This window comes from Canis lupus, chromosome 26 (genome assembly GCF_003254725.2).
Source record: "Canis lupus dingo isolate Sandy chromosome 26, ASM325472v2, whole genome shotgun sequence".
Taxonomy (NCBI): Eukaryota; Metazoa; Chordata; class Mammalia; order Carnivora; family Canidae; genus Canis; species Canis lupus.
In genome coordinates, this window is record NC_064268.1 from 30,965,178 (window position 1) to 30,971,177 (window position 6,000).

A 6,000-nucleotide genomic window follows, 5' to 3' on the forward strand; every position below is an offset into this window, starting at 1 on the left:
AATAAAAAAAATTAGGCCAGTTTACAACATATAGGTTTTGTTTTGATTTTTTTTAAATGAGACTTTGAGCATATTGGGAGGTAATAGCTTATCAGAACAATGGTGAACTAACCCTCTTGTTGCAAAATTATCAGTCATACTAGCTGTATTTATTACTCTGGTATTAAGACTATCAGAGACAAAAATAGGTGATAAGTCACTTGGCTTACAGAGTCTTGTGATTATAAAATATTGAAAGTAAGTAAAATGTTTAAAAACTACATTGAAATGGGTAAAAAGCCCTCAGACAATGTTGTTTCTCAGTATGTTTATAACATTTATTATGAATTGAAGAATTAAGCGGTAGAAATATTCTATTACTGTTGAAACAGCTTAGAGCATATAATATGTACACACAATGTTAGGCAGCCTATCCTAGAGGCATTTAGAAACTAAAATATTCTTGATTAATGCTCTATCCCTTCTTATTCTACCTTTTAGTGTAAAATATTCATAATGTGTCTTGAAGCATATACAAGTTCACTTTATAAAAAGCATATGTGCTAATTTGCTAAATGATATTTAAAGTCTTTGGTTAGATTTTTGTAATGATTTCAACTATCCAAATGCATATTTTTCCATCCAAGAAAGATGATTCTTTTCATTTTTTAAATTAAAACTATATCTCAAAATTGCATTTTTAATGATCTCTTAAGGCAAAATAATAGTATAACCTATAGTAGGAGTTTACCATAAAGCCTTCAGCCAATGTATATAGAATGGATTTTTTAAATGGGAAATGAAAGATTAAACTTGGACTGTTGGAATTCAGGAAATTTCTCTTTATTCGAAATATGTACTAAGATTTCTCTAGAACATATAGACTTATAAGAATTATGCCCATCAAACTAACTAGTCCTTGGTTCATTTCCCTGTAATGATGGTATCTCTGGCATCTCTTCCAGAAGTCCTTGGGGAACTTCTCTAAAATTTCTTCATGAAATATGAGGTTTACAAATTTGACAAAAAGAGAGAGAGATTCTGAATAAAACTCTCAAACTAGTTTCCGATTTGTGGAAATCTTTATAGAGACCTAGAAGAGGCCAAAGGATTAAGACTGGCACCCATTGGCAACGGATATAAAATCGGAAGAGAACATTTTATCTCCTTCCCAGAATAGGTGGCGTATCTGTAGAAAAGATTGCACAAGTTTTTGTGCATGAATATCTTTTGGGTCTTGAAAGTACATCCGTAGAATAGAATGGACAAAAAGGACTACTGTGGTTTGCTGAGATGAGCCATTAGGGTCAAGTTGTCAGCTTGTCTCTTTCTGGATTCAAAAACCCCATTTCTGATTATTAGTTGACTTCCCACAGAAAGTGCTTCAGGAAAAAGATGATAATCAACATAATTTTACAGTTAATATTTCCCACCATGCACAATGTTGGCATTTGTGTGCATGTGTGTGTGTGCATGCGTATGTGTGTGGTTTATCTGTGTCCATGTCTGTCTGTATATTTTTTAAGTCTAGCAATAAATACATTCATAAAACAAATTAAATTTAAATCAATAAATGATGTAGATTCTTTCCTCTCAGTAATGGAGAAGAGAGCTATCCTTCTTGTGTCTGATAAACCTTTACATAGATGATACCTTCATTGTGCTCAGATGACAAGAGCAAAGCAGAAAAATGAAAAGTTCATCAATTATAGTCATTAACCAACAAACCTTAATGCATCATTTCATGGAGGTGATTTGGGGGAATGGTCATTTTACGCATTACTCGCATTTATGTCTTCACCTGGAGAGTCCAGTGTAACAAGAGAATCCAGGTATTTTATTTTCCATACAGTTGTAAGGATGCAGCAGTGGTCAATATAGATGTTCTTCTCTCTCAAAGCCTACAACCTCACAGGAGATTAATGTGTCTTTGGAATGGCCACACTTCTCTCCTCTCTAATAGTTCTTTGAAGCTCACTTTCTTCTTTTTTTAAAATCTTATTTCTTTATTTGAGAGAAAGAGAGTGCACATGTGGGGGGAGGGGCAGAGGGAGAAGGAGAAGCAGACTCTCCACTGAGCAGGGAGCCCAACATGGGGCACCATACTAGGACCCAGAGATCATGATCTGAGGTGAAGGCAGACGCTTCACTAACTGAGCCACCAGGGGTCCTGAAGCTCACTTTCATTATACGGGTATGAGTTGCAGGGAGAGGCCTCTCTATGGAAGCTACAAAGTCCAAGCCAGAAAGGGGTCAAGTGTCCTCTGTCTATTCCTAGAATTTAATTGTCCAAGCCAATTCAGGGAAGACAAGGGTTTGTGAAGTAGAGTATGCATAGATATCAAAATATATAACAGAGTATGACACAAAAAGCACAGACAACAAAAGACAAAATTAGATCAACTGTTCATTAAAATTATTTAAAAGGCTTTTGTGCCTCAAAGTACATTATCAACAGAGTAAAAAGACAGCCCACAGAATGGAAGGGACGATTTGCCAATAAAAAATATGATAAGGGGTTAATATTCAGAATATAAAGAACTCTTAAAACTCATCAACTCTCAAAACTCAACTCAAACTCAACTCAAAAATCTCAACTCTCAAAACTCAAACTCAACTCAAAAATCTCAACTCTCAAAACTCAACTCATAATCAAACATCACAATTCAAAAATAGGCAAATGACTTAATAGGATTTCTCTAAAGAAGCTAACACATTGTCAATAAGCATAATAAAAGATGCTCAATATAACTGATTAGGGAAATGCAAATCAAATCATCATGAGATACCACTTCACATCCATGAGGATGATTACTATCAAAAAGAGAGAAAAATATCAAGTGCTGATGAGAATTCAGAGAAACTGAAACACCAGTGCATTTCTGGTGAGAATAAAAAAATGGTGCAGTCACTGTGGAAAACAGTATGGTGGTTCATCCAAAAGTTAAAAATAAAATTATCATATGATTCAATAATTCTACTTTATTAGGTGTGTACCCAAAAAATTGAAAACAGGAATTCAACCAGTCCACCAATATTCATAGTAGCATTGTCACAATAGTCAAAAATTGGAAACAAACTGAATGTCCACTGACAGATGAATGGATAAACAAAATATGGCAAATTATGTATATGTGTGTGCATATAAAGTAAAATTAAAATATTATTCAGTTGTAAAAAGAAATGAAATTCTTATCCATGCTACAATATGGATGAATCTTGAAAACACACTGTGCTAAATGAAACAAGCCAGAAAATAAAGGGCAAATGTTATATTATTACATTTATACAAGGTACTTTGAATAAGCAGATTTATGCAGACATAAAGCACAGTCATAATGGAGATTGCCAGGGGCTAAGGATAATGAGAAATTATTGTTTAATGGGTATAGATGATTTTTGGGATGATTACCAAATTCTAGAAAAGCACAGTGGTGATGGCTGCATAATATTGTGCATATACTCAGTACCACTGAAGTACACACTGAGCTATGGTTGAGCTGGTAATTTTATATTCTATATACTGTACAACAGCAAAAAATTAAAATGCATACTAGGCTCCATATTATTTCACATTGTACTTTAAATATTTTGGGGCAGTGCACACATCCACCTGCCTTTGAGTTCTGCAGATACGTATTTTTTATATGTTTTTTTAAAGAGTTACCTATTCATTCTAGAGAAAGAGAGAGAAAGCATGAGTGGGAAGGACAGAGAAAGGCAGAGGAAATCTCCAGCAACTCCATGTTGAGCATGGAGCTCCCCATAGGGCTCCATCAGTGTGCCATCCAAGACACCCATATTTTTGACATTTTATTAAACAATTGCACTAGGTTCCATGAGGATCCTCTTTTTGTTCAATCCTGCTTTTCACCTCTTTACAACTTCAGATTATTTTATTAGACTGAATTTGTATTAGACTTATATGAGACTTTAACAGCCAACTGATTCTGAAAGATGAAAATGTCTTATAAATTCATAGATTTCATGAATTTTATGCAAATTCCTACAATTCTGTACAATATAATACTACTTCGCTATTGACTTGATGTAAAGTGCACAGACATATGCTTCTGCTATGAGGTATATTTGTGCACCTTATTTTTGGAGGAAGATTACCCTAACAAGGAGAGTATAAATCAACATTTTCAATGTATTTTTCGCTTTTATTTTATTAATATTTCACAAAATTGCATTTAAAACAGCAGACTTGTTTTTTCATAAATTAACCTAAACTTCTTTAGGGGAACATAGACCATGTATATGTTATTTTCATTAATTAAACAGGTAAACTTTTTGTTATTGGAATGCATTGGAATATAAGATGAGGATCTGGGTTCTAGGCTGATACTCTGTCACTGACCCTATAATTTTAAGTTAATGTATTAGCTTCTTGACAAATCAAGAGTTGTAGGACTAGATGACTGCTATAAGGTCATTTAAATGAATGATCATGGTTGTGTTCCAATAAAACTTTATTAACAAGACAGAAGGGACTGCAATTTGCCAACTCTCCATTTAGAAGACAGTCAATATTTTTGGAGTTAAAATACTATCATGGGATCACAAAAACAATATTGTGGACATTGTTTTTAAGTAAAATATAATTAAGAATAATGAAAGAGTTGGCACTGTTGTATTTTACTCCTTTAGATGTTGACCTAATTAAACCAAAAACATCACAAAATAAGGTCAATATTATACTTTAATTCCCAGTGGAGCACTTGAAAATCTATTATGCACCAAGTTTGGGTATATAAAGCAGTCTATGCATAACTAAGAAAATTTGGTATTCAAATTGGACGAAATGAACATCTCATGTCTATTCAGTGGGAAGAAACAGAATATTTTTAAATGCAGATTAGCTGGACTAAATCTAAGAAATCCATGTGCAAACTTTTTTTTTTCAACTGCTGTAGTTCTTTTCTCTGCCTAAGGCATATTTTATCACTTTATGCAGTAAAATCAAACAGGGATCTTTACTGTGGGCCAGACATTGTGTTGAGAGATTCACACAAGTCGTATCATTTAATTAACAGAATAATAACATTACAAAGTTTGTGATAATATATATATGTATTTTACAAATGAGGAACCTGTACTTCCCATGGCCCGTTAGTCAGTGTGTGTATAATCAGCTTCAGAACTGTTAGGGTGGACCCTCACCTGTTAGGGTGGACCTGGCTCAGGCTCATCACTGGGTCCCCTTCGTCTATCCCCATTCTCATTTTTGTGTAACACTTAGCCTCTCAATCATGAAACGTGGGGAAAAAAAAATAGATGTCAATATCTAATTGTGCTTTCACAACCAACAGCAAAATACTAGAAATATTCACGTGATTCACATGTAAAAGTCCTTTCACTTTTTTAATGCGAATTATGAATATCCATTTGATATCAGGTTCCATCTTTTTGATAAGCACGTGCTTCTTCAACGACAGAAACTTGCACTGGCTTCTCCTTTGTCTCTCTGGCTCTAACCACTTCGTCACCCACCATCTCAATGAGCTACCTGAACACAGTGTTTGTCTCAGGTCCAGTCCTGGGGGAAAGCTCGCTGAGATAGGACCTGTCGGGATCATCCGCTCAGCATGCCCTTTCCCCAGGCTGCCCTCCTGGGAGTTCTGAAAGCGCTTTGAGGCCTCTTTAATAAAATCCTAAGATCAATATCCATGTTTTCAACTTACCTAGTAACTGATTACAGTTAGAAGGTATTCTCAGCTGTTATAATTTTATTAACTTCCCCTTTTTTGACCTTTTATTATATATCCTGACTGTGCAATACATCTGAGCACTCCCCGTGCTCCTCCAATCTTGGTCTTTTATCTGTCTCTGCTTTGCATTCTCACTCCATAAGGCATGGAAGGGCTAGGGCACACCTTGCACATTTTTCTTCTATTTCTAGTATTTAATACTGACAAAGTCACTTGCAGGCCAGAAAATACAGACGCAGTGGCATTTCATAGTTCTCTACGGAGCCACATCCTCCTTGACAATGGAGCACACATTTTCAGGTCAGAA